The 20,323-nt window shown below is 39.7% G+C and overlaps 1 protein-coding gene and 1 pseudogene across 7 annotated transcripts in view; one reads left to right on the top strand and one right to left on the bottom strand.

The window, feature by feature from the left end:
• Positions 1 to 20,323, top strand: part of LOC147024432 (receptor-type tyrosine-protein phosphatase delta-like) — an 881,646-nt gene that overhangs the window by 534,850 nt on the left and 326,473 nt on the right. The window lies entirely within an intron of this gene.
• Positions 19,077 to 19,217, bottom strand: LOC147024433 (signal recognition particle RNA; annotated as a pseudogene).

The raw sequence follows: 20,323 nt of genomic DNA, 5'->3' as shown, positions 1-20,323 counted from the left end.
ACGTATTCGACGCGTGCCAGCGTTTTAGCCAATTTTTTTCAAAAATCGGCATAAGCTGGCTAAAACGTCAAGGTGTGACTGGGCCTTTACCACATGACCTATGACACCACAATTATCATTAAAATATTCTACGTGGGGTGGGGATGGTGGGGGTCGCTCTTACCCTGAAAACTTTGTGTTAATCGGACAACTGATTGCCGAGAAAAAAAATATGCAAAAACAAGGTCGAATAATAATAACAACGAAAAATATATATTTTTAATTATTAATTCGTTTTCTCCATATTCTCATCATAAATCTTTGTTGAAAATTTGATGACAAAAGCTCAAATGGTAAAAACGTTACAGCCTGGACAGAAACACAGACATGCGCACACACACACACACACACACACACACACACACACACACACACACACACACACACACACACACACACACACACACACACACACACACACACACACACACACACGATTGCAAAACCCCATCTTCCGCTGCGTGGGGAACCGGCTCATGAAAATTGACGATTTTATGTGACACTGACCTTTGACCTTTTCACCAAATTATTAATTTGACTTCTCCTTATTCCTATCAAGCTTTGTTTAAAATATGACAAAAGCTTAAATGGTAAAAAAAGAAGAAAAGTTATGGCCAGGACAGACACACAGACATGCAGACACAGACACAGACACACATAAGTGATTGAAAAACCCGTCTTCTGCTGCACGGGGGACAGACTAATTATGAAGTGCATACAGATATTAATGACTGATTAATTATAACGACTGCACATTAAAACCTGTTATGTATATTAAAAGAGTTTCAGAACAAATGCTTTACTGGTGAGGGTTTTTTGGTGAGGTGAGGGTGAGAAGCGACTTTCAGACTACCCTGTACATTGAAAACTACATTTTATTCTCAGGATTTTAAAGTTTGCCTTTGGTGGTCGATTTACATCAGTCTGGTCATTATTGCATGGATAATCTTTATTCGTTAAGGGATTATTTCTGGATTTTAAATTTTTTTATTGGAGATGCCAGGAATATGAAGGATAAGATTTATTGATAGTCAGGGCTTGTGTTTGAATGGAGATCTTCATTATTTCTCTGGAAATTGAGTTGCTTACCTACTTAAGTAAGTGTTGTGAACGTGGATCAATTCCAAAAGCACCATGTAAACAGAAACTGCAGAAGGCTGTGGAGATTAGAAGCAATGCACCTGTGAAATACAGTTGACCAGGAAAGAATATGCCTGCGATTCTCATCACAAAGCAATCAAAGAATTATATTTTGAACTCTACCCAGGAACTGCATAGTTGGTGACCCTTGGAGGATTAAACAGTACCAGAGCGTGGAGGCAAATGATGCTCTACGTCTCAAGGGAGCACACTTTATTGTCCAAATGATCATCTTAAGAGAGCTGAGATTCCCCTCGTCTCCCTTCAATTCCCTTTTTATCATGAGAAGATAAATTTAAGGGCAATTGATAGTGCTTGATTCTCACAAGTTTCACAGAATGGTCATAAACCTATTTGGATATGAGTAGAAATACATATCTATTTTGTCAAAGGTAATTCTGGAAAGAGTTTTGGAAGAGCAAAACATATCACAGTTGTGAACGCGAAGGGGAGCACTCGGTAGAGTGCAAAACCTCCGCCGCCAATACTGCTGGGTCACTTTAGTGAACCTGATATTCTATTCATTGTAGGTCAAAACGGATCAGACTCTACTGAACCACGATTGAATCAACTAAACGAGATCGACGCGCATGTAGAAATGCCCAAAAAAATAAAATCGAAATTTTTTTGAAAAAAAAGTTGCAAAATTTCTGGGTTTTTTGCTCTAACAAATTTTTTTTGGGAGGGGGGTTAGAAATCACTTAAAACATGTAGAAATGTAAAAAAATTCAAATATTTTTCAAATAAAATCGAAATTTTTTTGAAAAAAAGTTGCAATTTTTTTTTTTTCTCTAACTATTTTTTTTTTTTTTGGTTGGAAATCACTTAAAACATGTAGAAATGCAAAAACAAAAATTCAAACATTTTTTTCAAAATGGCCTCCATAGCGGCTATATTGGACTTTGGACCAAGTCTAAAATCTAATGGCATGATCCTTGGACCATACCTAACCCCCCCCCACTCCCCCCCCCCACCAAGTTTCGTCGAAATCCGTTCAGGAGTTTTTCCGTAATACTGTTCACAAACAAACAAACAAACAGACGGGTGAAAACAGTAACCTCCGTCCATCTTCGATGGCGGAGGTTAATAAGTTTTGTATCAGATTGTGGAAGTGAAAAAAATAGAAAATTGTAGCTTGTCAGCTTTAACTAATGGGACTTGCTTCTCATTGTTGAAGCATAACTGTGGTGCCAGTCTTTGATAGTTGAGATAAGGAAAAAGGTGTCCGATACATTCATTAATTTAAGCACATTTAAATGCGTCTCGACACTTAATTTGAGGCGTGAAGTCAGAAAAAACACAAATATTTATGAGGCATTCCTTTGAGATTCATCGTGATGTAATGTATATTATTCTGAAAACATTGACTTTCTCCAATTAAGAAAGTGTCCCGAGAGGTTTGTGTGATCCAGGAGAGTAAGCTCTGTGTACTGATGGACAATGGTAAAAGCCAGTCAAAATAATGGACATTAAGTTTTACACTGTTATTACCAGCAATTTACATACCATAGTAATTCATCTGTTACAAACTAATAGGAGTTCAAATATTGTTGTTAGTCTTAACAAAATTGTACTTGTCACACACTTTTGTGATGATAATTTTACTCACTAAAACTGTATTCCTTTTCATGGTAGAGACTGGAGTGGTTGGAAAGAATATGGATCTTGATTGACAAATGAATAGTGGAAAAGGTATTCCATTAGCTTTTGATGGCTGTATGAAAAAAACAACAGCATTGTAGGTTGGTGTAATGGTTGAGATCCTGTGGTCCTCTTTTCATTTGATATATGAGCAACACCATGTGTTTCCCCATTATGTTTCTCAAATTTGGGCTGTTCAACCTTTACTCCAACTTTAACATCTGGTTGATCAAGATCAACACAGTCATTGGAAAATGCTATTTATGTGTGTCTTCTTTCAAACAAGGTTGGTGGCGAAACTTAAGAGGATATTGGCTGGTGTTAAGATGAACTGTTGGGTAAACCAACATGTTCTAAAAGGCTCTAAAATAAAAAAGACGTTATTTTTATGTTCTAAAAGGCTCAAATTCCCATCCCATTCTTGCCCTTATCTGCAGTGAGGACTACTTTCTTTTCCCTATGAGCTTTATGGGCACTAGAGTGGAGAGGTTCCATGTTATCCTTTTCTCTTTTGCAGCTGGATTTGATGGCATAAAAGAATGGGTCCATCATCCTCCATGAAACTGCCATTTCCTCTTTTATTTCTCTTCTTCCTCCCTGGACCACTTTCTATTCATATGGAAATTAGCCAGTATAACGCCAATTGACAATAATGATCCCAATACTTATATTTTTCAATTACAAACCAGTCATATTTGTATCCATTGATGACTGCAAAATAGCAGTGCATCTGTAGAAATGGCTGTTCACCAACTACACAGTTATCGACAATCATTTCAGCTTCTATTATCGGTCACTCAATGCTTGACAACACCACTATTTTATAATGCATTAGTAGAGGGATGTACTTGACATCAAACATGAGGTATCAAACTCTTACCTTTGACATAGAGCTATGACACAGCACCGTGAAAAGTTGTACACCATTTCATTTTCATACATCCCACAAATAAAATACGCTCATTTTAAACACTTTTTTATTTCGCAAAATCAAAAGTCAAGGAAAGGTCTGACAAGTCATTCTTTCACCACACATTGTAATCCTATGATAAGGCAAATGCATTACTCAATCTGGGGCATTCTGTCGGATGTACCATCTATTCAAGGAAAAAAAGCCTGATCCATTCCATAATGTGAGAGACAGCAAACTGAGCCCAAATGTGAGAGCTTCTGATTTATTGTAAAACTGGTCACCAAAAGATTTCAATCCACTTGATGGCTGATATTCAGTCCTATGTTGAATAAATTAGCGAGAACAATCAATCAAGTTGTTTCACACGCTTTTATCAACTCCAAAATTCAAGCAATTATTTTCTGCCAATACTTGTCTTTATGTGTTGCTCGTGTCTTTATGTGTTATATGTCATCATTCTTCCATTTTTGGCCATCATTCTTCCATTATATACAGATTTATGCCCTCTCTTCTGCACTTATCATCCCTAGCCTCTTGCAGAATCCTGTGGTGGGGATAGTGAGGCAGTTGCTTTCAAACAACTTGCCTTATCTTCATGGAAGGCAAATCCAACCAAAGGCAACCAATTATTCCACAAAGTCTGGAACAAGTGTGTGTCTACTCTCTGGAAAGGCAGAAAACAACAACTGGCCAACCTCAAGACTGAACTCTCAAACCTGTATCCTTCATCAAAGACCTGGTGGCACCATGTCAAGTCTCTCCCTGGAGTATTCTCCCCCGACATCCCTTCCCTCTCTTCAAATGGCGCCACAGCTGACTCTGCTCATGAGAAAGCTGAATGCCTCAACTCTGTGTTTGCTTCCAAATGTTGTGTACCCAACCCATCACTTCCTACACCTACCCTACCCTCTCATACGCAACTGCTCCTGGATAGTCTTTCCCAGTTGAGAATGTGGAGAGGTTTCTGGCAAACCTCAATTCCGATTATGTGACAGTCTCAGATGGCATCAATGCATGTGGCCTAAAAACCTACTCTGCTATTCTTGCTCATCCTCTTTCTGCTCTGTTTACTCAATCATTCTCCCTGGGTCAGTTTATGTCTGCCTCAAAGTTAGCCACCATCACTGCAATACACAAACATGGTGCAGAAATGTATCCTCTTGACTACAGACCTATTGGCTTGCTTCCAATTATAAGCAGGATCATGGAATCTATCATTACAGTTGACATCAATTCCTTCCTTTTCTCCAATGGCCTGATCTCAGATTTTCAGTTCAGTTTCAGACCCCCTCATTCTACCTTGGACATGCTGCTTATATTCTCCCAACAATGGATGTAAAAGCTCAATCTCAGACCGTCACTCTCGAGCATTTGATACCATCTGGCACCCCGCCTTGATCTCCAAACTCTTTCCAATGGCATTCAAGGCTAACTCCTCTCATGGATCACTGACTTCCTCAATTCACATATTCAGTGTGTAGATCTTTACGAAATCCTCTCATCTGCCCTCCCTCTCAAGGCTGGAGTGCTCCAAGGGCTCTCTTAACTGCTAAAAAGGCTCTCTTCTTATGATTCTCTAATACCTCCCCCCCCACTCCTCCTTTCTCCTTTCTCCTTTCTTGAAACATTGAAAGGGAGCAATTGTGAGATCTCACTTTCATACTCTGCCAGTGAACCAACAAATATTATTTTACTCCTCAATCTCTCAAACAACTTCATTCTCTTACAACTTGTATCTCCATCTAGTATATTAACAAACAATACATCTTTTTGTTCTTTCTCCAAACACCTCCCAAAGGCACAAGAAATCTTGGGTTCATTTTATTCACAAGAATTACAAAAAGACAAAGATGATAAATTTAAAATATGATCATAATACTTAAGCAGTCTCCTTCAAGGAGACTAACTTTAAAAATAGAAAAATAAGGTCTAAATACTTAAATAATATCCTCCAAGGATACAAGAACTGATTTTTTTCAAAATTGAAAAATAAGGTTTAAATACTTAAACAGCCTCCTTGAAGGAGATAAACTACTTGGATCTGTGCCAAGAACTGATTTTGATTTGACGTAAAGTTTTGCTATATAAATATAGATGACTACAACATATTGCGACATTTGTCATCACGATTAGAAAATAATTATAGTAAACATCTTAACATAGAAAGACATCGACAAAATGTGGGAGAACTACATCCAAAGTCTAAAGTTATACACTGTGATTTCTATGAAGAGGATGTTGAGAAAGGGGGGGGGGTGGCGGGGGGAGGGCTTTAAGTCTCACCTTCAAACCAACAAACACACGTTCAATCTTTTTCTGATGATGTCTCCATTTTTGCGAGAGACGGTGTTCTCCATTTAAGCGAGAGATGGTGTTCTCCATTTAAGCGAGAGAAGGTATTGTTCTCTTTCTTTCCATGGATATCTTGAAGAAGAATTTTAATAGACATATTCAAACATGCAAACACAAGAGGGTTGAAGAAAAGTTGAAGGGGAATGACTAGTCTATTGAGAATGCTGATGGAGCATTTGAAGGACATATAAAAATATGATTACTTTGCTGTGTAGAACCAACACCAGCATCAATCATTGAGACAATAAGAGAATAAGAGACAATGTAAGAGAATCGATCATAATGAATATGCCAAAAGTAGGTTCCAACGTATCATTTAGAGATTTAAACAAATCTATAAAACATCCGTTTGTGATATACGCTGATTTTGAAAGTATCCTTGAAAAGATCGACACTTTCTCCAAATCCAAATATATTATTCACAAATAAATATCAAAAACATACTCCTTGTGGTTTCTGTTATTATATCAAATCATCTGTTGGTGATGAATACGAGTTAGAAATTTGTAGAGGAGAAGATGCCTCGGATGAGTTTGTGAAATGACTGGAAAAAGACTATTCAATTATCAAAGGTACTGGGAAAAACTCATAAACCGATTAATCTAACTAAAGAAGAGAAACAAATTTAGGCAACCACAGGCTGTCTGTCATATTTGTGATGAGAAAATTGGTGAATGTCTTAAGGTAAGAGACCATTGTCATCTCAATGGTAAATATAGAAGTCCAGCTTATCAAAGTTGTAATCTCAATTTTAAACTTCCCTCTTTCATTCCAGTATTTCTTCACAACAAAGCTCACTATGACATGCATCTTTTTATAAATGAATTGAATAAAACCAGTGGAGACATTTCAGCCATTCCTAACACTAACCAGAAATCCATCTCATTCACAAAAACAATCCCTGCATCTCCCATAACTCATATCAGATTTTGTGACACATTCAAGTTTATGTTAAGTCCATTATCTGACTTGGTATCAAATATTAAAAACTTTCCAATTCTCCAATCACATTTCTCAAATCAAGAAGAGATTGATCTCCTTTCACAAAAGTGAATATATCCTTGTGATTATATGGATTCCTTTGAAAGATTTAAAGAAACACAACTTCCTTCAAAGGAAAGTTTCCATAGTGAGTTGAATGAGTTCATATCACTGATAAAGATTATGGTCAAGCACAAAATGTTGGGAAGGAGTTTAATATAAAGACCCTTGGGGAATATCATGATTTGTATCTTAAAATTGATGTTCTTTTATTGGCTGATGTATTTGACACTTTTAGAACAGTCTGCCAAAATAAAAATTCCTTTGGATTAGACCCTGCTCACTATTACACAGCCCCAGGATTGGCTTGGAATGCTGTTAAAAATGACAAAACAACCATTGGAATTAATCGGTGATATAGATATGCTTTTGATGATAGAGAAAGCCAAACAAGGTGGAATATCACAAGTCTGTTCAAAGAGATATGCTCAAGCTAACAACAAATATCTTCCTCACTATGATGTTAAAAAAAATAGTTCTTACTTAATGTATTATGATGCTAACAATTTGTATGAATGGGCTATGTCTCAATCTTTACCTCATGGAAATTTTAGATTGGTTAAGGAGAAAAATTATGAAAAGGTTTATCAGAATATTGTTATCTCCTCTCAAAAAGATTTTGATGAAGCTAAAATGGGATATTATTTTGAGGTTGATTTGAAATATCCTTAAGAGCTCCGTAAGAAACATAAAAACCTTCCATTTGTGCCTGATAAAGAAAGTCCTCAGAAGGAATGGCTTAGCGGTTATCAACAATCATTTAATAACAAAGATAAATCAACAGAGAAACTGCTTACCACATTGTATGATCAAGGAAATTATGTTTTACATCAGAGAAACTTGAGACAATGTTTGTCTGCTGGTTTGAGAAAAAAGAAGATTCATAGAGTTCTCCAGTTTAGACAAAGCCATTGGTTAAATAAGTATATTGACTTTAACATGGGTAGAAGAACTGAAGCTAAAACAGATTTTGAAAAAGACTTTTACAAGTTAATGAATAATGCTGTGTTTGGAAAGACAATGGAGAATGTTAGGAATAGGTAAAACATAAGACTTGCTACTTCTTGGGAACGTGCATCTAAATTCACTAATAAACCAAGTTTTCAAAGAGTTGAGGTGTTTTCAGAGAACTTTTGTGCTATTCATTTGAACAGAGTATTGAAATGGATAAACTAATCTATAGAGGTACAACAATTCCTGGATTGTCAAAGTCATTGATGTGTGACGACTTTTATAATAACTTGAAGAGAAAGTATGAGGATGATGTGAATTTCCTTTATATGGATACAGATAGCTTTACTTTGGAGATTAATATGGAAGATGTTTATTCAAATATGATTGATGATATTGATATATATGATACAAGTAATTATAAGTCAGGCAATAGGTTATTTTCTTCAAAGAATAAAAAGGTTCATGGGAAATTTAAGGATGAATTAGGAGGTAAAGTGATGATTGAGTTTCCAGCATTATGATCAAAGGCATATGCTTATAAATATATTGCTAATAATATTGAAAGTAGTGATAAGAAGTTAAAGGGAATAAAGGGGAGTGTGATTAAACAAAAATTAAACTTTGAAAATCATCATAATTGTTTAACCTCAAAGAAATAAGAGTATAGAAAAATGAATACAATAATAAGTTATAAACATCAATTATATCCAGAAGAGGTGAATAAGAAGGCTTTTGGAGCTTTTGATCATAAGATATTTATTTTAGAAGATGGAATTGGTTGTTTCCCTTATGGATATATAAGTGATAAGATATTTTTGAAGAGTTCAGATATTTTAAAGATATGATATTTTTAAGAGTTAAGATTTTAGGTTGGGGGGGTTTTAACGGGCTTCTGCCACAATTTTTGCTGGTATATAAATGAAAGAACCGAGTAATAACCAAACCAAACAGTGAAGACCTGATCAATATTGGTATGTAAGTGGGAAACATAATGTGTATGAGAAATATCAAATACGATTTATAGAGATTACAGGTATAACTCCAAAGAAAACAAATAAGCAAATAAATTTAAGAGGAAGTATATTAGAGACTCCTGTCAGGGGGGTTTAATATGTTTGAATGGTCAGAAAACTTTGGTTGTCAAGAAATGAACGGGAAAATAGTTTACTACAATCTTGAGATTGTGTGTGGTTCTGGAGGTTTCCAGACGAGATCATTGAGAGAGGTATAATTTCATCCGAGGTCAAAGGAGGTGTTTTGAGAAATAACCAAAAGATGTATTGTTTGTTAATATACTAGATGGAGATACGAGTTGTAAGATAATGAAGTTGTTTGAGAGATTGAGGAGTAAAATAATATTTGTTGGTTCACTGGCAGAGTGGGAAAGAGAGATCTCACAATTCCTGTATTTCAATATTTCAAGAAAGGAGAAGGGAGAGAGAGAGGAGGTATTAGAGAATCATAAGAAGAGAGCCCTTTGTTGCAGTTAATTTCTCCCTCCCCCTTCCACTCCAAAGGGAAGAGGGAGAAGAGTCTCAGTTTTGCGTGTTCTAGAGGGGCTAATCTATAAGTTTTTCACTTTTCCCCCATTCACTTACATGTTAAATTTTGGATGCTATAGAAGCCACAAAGTCCAACTACTCATCTTCGTTATCTACCGCCCCCTTTTTGGTCTTTCACTCTCTTGGTTCAGTCCGTCCCAGGTTTCTGTCCCATGCACATAGTCTGCTCATAACCCTCTTCTTGTTAAACTCCCAAAATCCAGGCTCACTACTCACCTCCACTCGTTTGTTCCTCTTTTATCTTGCCTGTGGAACCAATTCCCTAGTCTGTTCAGTCCCCTTCTTCGCTCCAGGGCTTCAAGGCAGCTGTTGACCACTACGTCACGTCATCCCCCACCGAAACTCCTGATGTCTTCTACCCTAAATGACCCCATTCCCCAAGCACTCCCTTTTTTCAGGTTATTGTGATTTTTCCCCCCTCTTCCACACCTCTTTTGTTTGTTACTTGCTGGTTGGTTTGTTCATTATCTTGCCAAAACGAAGTTTTTGCAAGATATGTTAGTCAGCTTATATGTTTTTTTTGTTACTTACGAAATCGAAAGATTTCGTAAGTACATTGATGACTTCCGTTTCTGTTTGTTTGTTTGTTTGTTACTTACGAAATCTAAAGATTTCGTAAGTATATTGATGCCTTTCGTTTCTGTTTGTTTGTTAGTTTGTTTGTTTGTTTGTTTGAAGGCACGATAACTCGGGAACGGAAGAAGCTACCAATGTCAAATTACACCACGTGATTCAGGAGGGTGATGGCGAGTGCTGATTAGATTTTGGTCAAAATCGGTCAAAGGTCAAGGTCACGGTGAGGTCAAATATTCGATTTTTGATGGTTTGGTACAGATAACTCGAGAACGGAAGAAGCTACCAATGTCAAATTACACCACTTGATTCAGGAGGGTGATGGCTAGTGCTGATTAGATTTTGGTCAAAATCGGTCAAAGGTCAAGGTCACGGTGAGGTCAAATATTCGATTTTTGATGGTTTGGTACAGATAACTCGAGAACGGAAGAAGCTACCAATGTCAAATTACACCACGTGATTCAGGAGGGTGATGGCGAGTGCTGATTAGATTTTGGTCAAAATCGGTCAAAGGTCAAGGTCACGGTGAGATCAAATATTCGATTTTTGATGGTTTGGTACAGATAACTCGAGAACGGAAGAAGCTACCAATGTCAAATTACACCACGTGATTCAGGAGGGTGATGGCTAGTGCTGATTAGATTTTGGTCAAAATCGGTCAAAGGTCAAGGTCACGGTGAGGTCAAATATTCGATTTTTGATGGTTTGGTACAGATAACTCGAGAACGGAAGAAGCTACCAATGTCAAATTACACCACGTGATTCAGGAGGGTGATGGCTAGTGCTGATTAGATTTTTGTTAAAATCGGTCAAAGGTCAAGGTCATAGTGAGGTCAAACATCCAAAACATTCGATTTTTGATGGTTTGGTACAGAATCATCGTAGAAACTTCTGGTTTGCTTCTCTACCTTCTCTCAAGACAGCTTTTATTTGACAAGGTCAGAGGTCAAGTTGACGATTTCGTAAGTACCAGTCTCTGACTGCTTGTTTGTTTGTTTGTTTGTAGGCATGATAACTCGAGAAGGGAAGAAGTTACCAATGTCAAATTACACCACCTGATTCAGGAGGGTGATGGCTCGTGCTGATTAGATTTTGATCAAAATCGGTCAAAGGTCAAGGTCACGGTGACGTCAAATATTCGATTTTTGATGGTTTTGTACAGATAACTCGAGAACGGAAGAAGCTACCAATGTCATATTACACCACGTGATTCAGGAGGCTGATGGCTAGTGCTGATTAGATGGTGGTCAAAATCGGTCAAAGGTCAAGGTCACAGTGAGGTCAAACATCCAAAACATTCGATTTTTGATGGTTTGGTACAGAATCATCATAGAAACTTCTGGTTTGCGTTGCTACCTTCTCAAGAGACAGCTTTTATTAGACAAGGTCAGAGGTCAAGTTGACGATTTCGTAAGTACCAGTCTATGACTGCTTGTTTGTTTGTTTGTTTGTTTGTTTGTTTGTAGGCACGATAACTCGAGAACGGAAGAAGCTTCCAATGTCAAATTACACCACATGATTCAGGAGCGTGATGGCTAGTGCTGATTAGATTTTGGTCAAAATCGGTCAAAGGTCAAGGTCACGGTGAGGTCAAATATTCGATTTTTGATGGTTTGGTACAGATAACTCGAGAACGGAAGAAGCTACCAATGTCAAATTACACCACGTGATTCAGGAGGCTGATGGCTAGTGCTGATTAGATTTTGGTCAAATTCGGTCAAAGGTCAAGGTCACAGTGAGGTCATACATCCAAAAAATGATAACTCGAGAACGGAAGAAGCTTCCAATGTCAAATTACACCACGTGATTCAGGAGGGTGGTGGCTAGCGCTGATTAGATTTTGGTCAAAATCGGTTAAAGGTCAAGGTCACAGTGAGGTCAAACATCCAAAACATTCAATTTTTGATGGTTTGGTACAGAATCATCGTAGAAACTTCTGGTTTGTGTCGCTACCTTCTCTCGAGACAGCTTTTATAAGACAAGGTCATAGGTCAAGTTGACGATTTCGTAAGTACCAGTCTATGACTGCTTGTTTGTTTGTTTGTCTCTAATCACGTATAAAAAATTCTGCAGAGCACAGTTATCATTGGAAATTTTTGTAACTTCGCATATCAGAGGCCAAGAGAGGTCCCTTTCAGTGCATAAAATTTTGAAGGTCAAGGTCAAAGGTCAAGGTCACTTTGTCGCAAATCAGGGGAGTCGACGAAACCCTTATTTTTTGAGAAATTTTAATCGGATAGTCTTCAAACTTCATGGGAATATAGTTCATGGTCTGGCGCTCAGATGATTAATTTTTGGTGGCGATTGGCCTTGACCTTCATGGTTAGCGCCTAAGGTCAAACATATTTGACCCCAAGGTCAAATTTTCAAGTTTTAGGAACCATATCGTGTAGTACCTCAAATTGAACACCTCGATGAGTGCTTTCTAGATATGTCAAGCTTGAGACATTATGACATCATTTGGTGACGTTATGAGGCAAACGCATATTTTTTGTGGTTACTCTGTAGAACGATTCTCATCGGAATCTCTCGTCGGCAAATATTCCTCAAGGAGTCCCTCCTGGTGGATAGCAGCTCTGTTCACCTCAGTGTGACCTTAAAGAAGTCACACGTGGTCACCTTTTGGCAAGATACGGGTCACCCTGCGGGTGACATTGGTTTATTTTTGTTTCATCCATTTTCCCCTTACACTTCTTGCTGTTTCATTCAGAAAAAAAAAACACAAGGGTGTATTTGCATACAGTATATTGTTGTGGTTACCAAATTCGCAAACCACCATTCAGGTCCCTTAGGTGAGGTATCTCGGCAAGTATATGTGTAGTTAGGCCCAAACCCGTTGTCTAGTGGGAATACATGTCATTTATGCGAGCTGCGACTCTTCAGGATAGCCGTTTTTCTTTTACTATCTTTATTTTGGACCAACCGCCATGATTACCACCACAACCACAACATCAACCACCAACCACAACGCCGCTTCACCACAACCGCCACGACCTTCACGTCACACCTCGCAACCGTAGCATCGCCACCGTTCTTGCCCCGCTGTGGGTACCGGTGTTGGACTCGTGCAGGGCGCGCGTCGAACAGCGGGTACAAAATCACGGATTTTGTGCTTCAAAAACGGATCAAAAACGACACACGCCCACTTTTTGCCGTCCAATCGGTGAGCGAGGGGCGATTTGGCCCCGCCTCCAGGACGATCGATATATGCAAATTTGTGGATCAAAAAGCCTTCACGCCCACTTTTTCTCGGGCCAATGGGGAGCGAGGTGAAAGGTCAAAGGGAGGGGGTCAAAGGCGAAGCTACGGGGGGATAAAAGGACCGTGTTCGTCAGTCAAAAGAGAGAGAAGAGAAGAGCAGAGTCAGGAGAGTCGAGAGGCGGAGAGTCGGAAAGTCCAGAGGAGGAGAGTCGGAGAGTCCAGAGGCGGAGAGTCGGAGAGTCGGAAGCAGAGGGTCAAGACTTCGCGGGCGGTGGAGCTGCTCGTCGTGTGCGTTGGAGTCGGAACGGAGGGGACGAGCTGTGGGAAGGCGGCGACACCAGACGAGGGGGTGCTCGCGTCGTGCAGGGAGCTGCACCCGAGGGAGGCCGACAGCGCGACCTGGCCGAGGTGGAGACGCACACCAGGGATAATAAAGATCCTCTATACCCCGAGCATCAGCAACCCCCTCCTGTTTCCCCCCGCGCTGAGACAGTGCGACCAAGGGGGCCCCTTTCCCACCCCCTGCCAGACACTGTCCGCGAGGTCCGCGGGGTTGGGGCGCCATCGCCGCTCCGCGTCTCATCACCAGACGGGTAGGCGCGACCCGGTCTCGGCCTCAGGCCCGCCTCATCCTTGAGGGTATTTCTTTTCCTTGGTTTTGGGTATGTGTTGTCGGCGCCGTCTGTGAGGTAGAATTGTATAAGTGTTGCCGTGTGCTCGGTAGTCGGTATTAGCTCTGCATTGTCTTCGCTTTTATATTTGCTTTTTGTGTAAATTGCATTGTGTCTTTTCTGTGTGCTTTTGGTGGAATTGAATATGTGTGCTTCCCGTGTGCCGCGAATAAATGTGCTTTGTGTTGAACTGTTTCCCGCTTCGCTTCGTCATTTCTCCCATTGAATCCTCATCTTGCTTCACGTAAAGGGTTGGTAGTGGGCTGAATACGCCCGATAATTAATCGAACCGTCGAGGTCGACGATAACACCGCTCGGTTATTCTGATAGTACGGAACGGGTCGCTTAAGTGGCCCGTGTCCGAAGTCGACCTGCGGCGAGGTGCGATCGCCCGGTCTACCCTCCGCGTGGGTACTTAGGTAGGTCGAATTTGGCGAGCAACCCTATCCCACGCGGGGGCTGATTGGCTCGATCGCGGTGAGACCGAAAGGTCCACCCGTGACTGGTTCCCGGCGTTAGTCCGAGAGGGTCACGACTGGATTGTCCGTCCGGTGGGCGACGTGCCGCGATTCGAGTTACGTGGCCTCCAGCACGCCGGCGGGCGCGAATACCGCAACAATATGTTATGCAGTGTATCACATTTACAAATCTGCATTTTTGGTTTCATTACTTTATTTTCTGCCTGAATCCTAATGTTTTGCAAAACATTTTCAAATCTGTTCATGAAGTCTGATTTTTTTGCATTCGTGTGTAGATACAGGGGAAGGGCAGATGGTCAGATTATTAAACAACTACAACAACTCCAGGCCTTCAAAACAGCCGTTCACCACCACCCCTTATCTTCCACCATCCAAAACCTCAATCTTTTCTAACCCTGTTAATCCACCCAAAATCCACCTCCTTCAAATTCCCTGCTTTCCTTCCTGAAAGTCCTTGTAGTGTCCATCTTATATACCCATGTTCCCCACCCTATCCCTCTCCCTTCCACAGATCTCCTCATGTCTCTGTTCCCCAATGTTTTGTCCTTCCCTCTCTTGCCCCTCTTGTCTCATGCCCCCCTTGCTGTGCGTTGTGTGTTTGCTCTCATGCAAGCCTTGATAATGTATACAAAACAAACAAACAGCAATATAAAAACCAAGTTTGTAAAATGGAGAGAAATGCCAATTCTTTAATTGTGGTTTACATTTCTCACTGTCGACATTCATGGTGTTGAAAGTTACACATAAAAAATTCTTGTTTTTGACTGCTCGAAATTTCCTGCGACTGCTCCCCTTCAGTTTTGCTATACATTTGATATTAAAAAAAATTTCGTTTTTGTTTTGTAAAATGGGTAGGACAGTGCTGTGTAAGAACAAATGAAGATGCTCAGTCCATCTCTTTGTCTCAGTATATTTTTTTGCATGTATTACAGGAGGCTATACAACTTAACAAGTGATCACAATATCATTATACCTCATATTCCTGATATTTCTTTCTATTCTCACTGGAGTCTGCTTTCCATCCACCTGCAGTAAATGCACTCTTTTCCATATTTATTTGTTAATTTTAACAACCGTATCTGCTTCATGTGCTTTGGACATCCAGCACTTCTGGATGAGGGTTTACATGGAAATTTCAAAGCTCTATACAGCAGAATGCGATAAGTGCTTGCTTTTTTGTTTCTTGCTTTTGTAATCATGATATTGTGTCAGGTGTTGTGGATTTGGTAACACTTCAGGTTGCAGTTGTCCTTGTAGCAGATTTGCAAGTAATTGTATTGTTTTTATTTGGAAGAATCAGGCTAAGGCATACTGGTTTGTCACTCCTAGTTGTGGTTAAGTCAGTTGGAAACATGGTTGGGAAATGGGGTAACAGGGATCAAGGTAATCAGGAAACTAGAACTACGTTGTCGATGGCACACCATCACATATTGCAGTGCGCACTGCTTTGTCCCATTAACACTAGGTGAAATTTTATCTTGAAAAATGGATTGACTTCTTTTCTATTTGATGTGCTTTATGACCAAAGACTTACTATGTTTACTAAATCAGAAGTCATTGCAAGCATGTCAACATTTCATGAAACATTAATTTAACACTGTCCAGCAAAATAGAACTGTGCATCAATTTAATCATAGGAATGAACTGTGTATAATATGAATTATAATTATTCATAATCAATTCGATAAATACAGTAAAACCTGTGACTGTTTGTCACTCATGGGGGCCACATAAGTAAGTTCTTTATAAAAGAATTTACCATGTTCAATGGTAAATATACTTTTAAAAAATCAGCCCCCATGACCCCACCCCCTCTGGCCCGGCCCCTAGGGGTCATATCAAAAATCCGACAGTGTTGTGCACTTCCCCATACATATATCTACTATGTCCCAAAGTTTCAAGTTCCTATCTCGAACGGTGTAGGAGGAGCTATTTTGACCCCCTATCCGCTAAGCACCCCCTACCCCCCAAGCACCCTCTGATCATCATGTGTTAAAAAAAAAATATGTTGTTAAATGTATTACTCATGAATATGTTTTATTTAAAAAGCTATAAGACAATTTTTTTTTAATCGACCCCCATGACCCCAACCCCTCTGGCCCGGCCCCTAGGGGTCATATCAAAAATCCAAAAGTGTTGTGCACTTCCCCATACGTATATCTACTATGTCCCAAAGTTTCAAGTTCCTATTTCAAACGGTGTAGGAGGAGTTGCAGGGTAAGACAGACGGACGTACGGACGGACGGACGGCGGAGACAATCACAATATTCCCGCTTTTCTTCGAAAGCGTGGGAATAATAAGAAGAGGAGAAGATTGCAAATGGTGGGATAGATGCTTGATGTGGGTCATAAAGGGTTGTCAATAGTTGTGGAAGGGTGAGGAAATAGCTCACATGAAGATAGTTACTGCTAGGTTGATATGGATAGTTACTTTACAGCAGGTATCAGAATGTGAAGAATTTGTAGAAAGAAGTTGATTGCATTTGTGGAGTGAGCTTGCAGAGGAGATTGGCAATGGTGAGGGTGGAGAGAGTACAGGCAGTAGTGAGTGTGTAAGATGTGTAGGCAGTGGTGAGAGTGTAGCGAGTGCAGGCAGTGGTGAGTGTGTAGCGAATGCAGGCAGTGGTGAGGGTGTAGTGAGTGCAGGCTGTGGTGAGGGTGTAGTGAGTGCAGGCAGTGGTGAGAGTGTAGCGAGAGCAGCCATTTGTGAAGGTGCAGCAATGGAGATAGGTAGGAATGATGTCAGGGAGATGATTTATGTTGTTGATTAAACGATTAAATATGTCGATTCTTCATTCTGAAAGAAGGATCACAGACATTGAGTTGCATTGGAGCAGGAGTTAGGAACATTGGTGGAAGGTTAAATGACATTATATCGGGTCATGGGAGGAAGACGTTGGTTGTAGTATACCGGTGAGGAAATTGTGTTGGGAAAGTCTACTCTGAGGTTTTGAAAAAATTGTGCAGGATATTATGTAAGCAACTGAAAGCAAATGGTTACGTTGTAATGTTTTCTCGTATCCTCCCAATATTAGGAAATGGAGTAGAATTTATAATCAGAGCTACAAATGCAAATCTATGGCTGGAAGAATGGTATTGGGAGGAAGGTTTTGCATTAATGAAGCTGTGGGTGCATTCGTTGCAAATCATTTGGGGGCAAAGGGAGTGTTTCTAGAATGCTGGCCATATGCTGAATAGCTGTTAGACTTTTTTATGATGGAGCAGGGTGGAGAGGCTATAAAGGAAAAAACTGATGACATAATTGTGATTCTAATGACAGGCAGGAAAATAGAATTGAAGGAAGTGTGTTTCCAGGGCTGTTATGTCATGCTGAATCAATAAGTACTTTGTTCCAGGCACCCTTTATTTTAAAATTCAAGTATTTAATGATACACATATTCAATACATTAATGATGAAAGCAAATAAACTGATATTTTCACAACTCTAAGCTGAACGCCTTTTTAGACGTTTCTGGGTGAGCTTTCCCATAAGCCATTGGATGAGATTTGGGTACATCCTTTCTCTATCAGCCATGGCTTTGTCAAGAGATCTCACTGTAATTACTGGTGACTGAAGAAAAATTGACGTCACTTCCCTGAGATGATGTTATATTTTGTGTATTCTTTCTTTAAAATTGTACGATTTTATTAAAACATGTTTTTATATCACCAAGATCTGTACAATAAATTTTATAAAATAATTATGAATTGTAAATTGCAAAAGTACAAAATGAATATTGTTGGTACAGTTTTGAGATTATTCCATCATTGCTTTTTCCACAGACACTAAATCTCATTTGCAAATTAAAGCAATTGAACATATTTAGAATTGATTACATCATTCCAGGCAATTAGTCCAATGATGTCATTACAGAGATTCTGACTGCTGCCTGGTCTTATCGATGGTACACTCAACTGCCTTTACTTTTTCAAATATAATTTGTAGTAACTGAAAAAAACGAGATAGATAGCATCCCAGGATTAAGGTATGAATTGGGGGAGGGGGTGTCTTCATCAAGCATTGTGTAATATTTTATGGGGTGTCTGTTGAAGCGTTACAGAGCGTTACGGAGGGTGAGAGGGGGTGTCGGATTCGGGCAAAAAAATGCGTTATGTAATTTTTAAATGGCCCCTTTGTGATGAAGCAAGATGGCAGGCTTATTAAACGGTTATTTTGCTTCACATTTGCACAAGAATAGTCAGGAGAATTGCCAATAGATGAGAGCAGGAGGTGAGGAAGGGTTTTTACAGAATATCCAGGTATGAGTGGAGGAAATAAGGAGATAGCAATGAAATCTAAGAGTAGATAAGGCTCTCGGGCCAGATAATATGCACCTGAGAGTTTTGAGGGAGGTTGCAGAGCAGATAAGTGAGTTGTTCATCTTTCAGCTGCTCCCGTTTGGGGTCGCCACAGCGGATCATCCCTTATGATCCGCATACTGATTTGGCATAGGTTTTACGCCGGATGCCCTTCCTGACGCAACCCTGGTCGGCTCTTACGACACAGGGATGAGGATTGGGTTTCGCCATGATTCCGGGCTGCCCTACACCCTCTCATAGCACGGCTCAGCGCAGAGCTCCCGTCCTCAAGCGATCCTCCAACCCAAGCCTCCGAGTAGCCGGATTACAGGCGCACGCCACTACGCCCGGTTAGAGCAGATAAGTGAGATGGTAGTGGATATCTTTAATCGCTCACTGGAGTCAGGGCAGTTAAATGAGGAGAGGGAAGTCGCGACTGTAACAGCATTATTTAACAAAGGATCTATAGACTAATTGGGCAACTACTGACCTATTACCTTGACTTCAGTAAGATAAAAGGTGTTGGAGACGTTGATTCGGGATAAATACAAATGAATGAATTTACCAATGGGGGGTCTTGTTTAACCAATCTATTGCATTTCTAGGAAGTCGAATAGATTTGTTAAATCGGCAGTGGATTTAGTTTTTCTCAACTTTATGAAGGCATTTGATGAGGTACCACAAAAGAGGTTGTTGGCAAAGATGAGGACTTGCACAATGGCTGGTCAGGTATCTAACTCTTAGTAACTGGATTTGTGATAGGAAGTAAAGAGTGGCTGTGAGTGGGAGGTTTCTAGCTATGAGGATATAAGTAGTGGGGTACCTCAGGGATAAGTACTTAGACCATTATCTATACAAGGATTCCTCAACTTATGCTTCAGATGTGTTCCTGAAAAATAAAAATATAATGTAAAAGGAAGAAACATAAATAGAAAATGATTTTCCCCATTGGCAAAATGTTATAAATTTAAGATGCGTTCCTGGGCAGAAATTTCTGGTCCTAACCTAACGCTAACCTAAGTAAAGACAGTAAATGTTTAAATGCATTCTAGTGCATGTAAATAAATACAATAGACATAATAACTAAATAAATCAAGAAAGAACATAAATCAATGTTTGAAGGAATAAATTATGGATGGTTTGAAGTGTAAATTATGGATGGTTTTAAGTGTAAATTATGGATGGTTTTAAGTGTAAATTATGGAGGGTTTTTAAGTATAAATTATGGATGGTTTTAAGTGTAAATGATGGATGTTTTTGACAATCAGTTTCGCTTTGACAATTCAGGTTTAACACAGACATGCGCGCACGCGCGCGCGCGCGCGCACACACACACACACACACACACACACACACACACACACACACACACACACACACACACACACACACACACACACACACACACACACACACACCTGGGCATTCCTCGCATGGTCTCTTGAGCTTTAAAGGTCC

This window comes from Eptatretus burgeri, chromosome 6 (genome assembly GCF_056783735.1).
Source record: "Eptatretus burgeri isolate ZD-2024b chromosome 6, Ebu_testis_v1, whole genome shotgun sequence".
NCBI classification, from domain to species: domain Eukaryota; kingdom Metazoa; phylum Chordata; class Myxini; order Myxiniformes; family Myxinidae; genus Eptatretus; species Eptatretus burgeri.
Note: the sequence above shows the minus strand (reverse complement) of the source record. Positions and strands in the feature narration are given on the sequence as shown.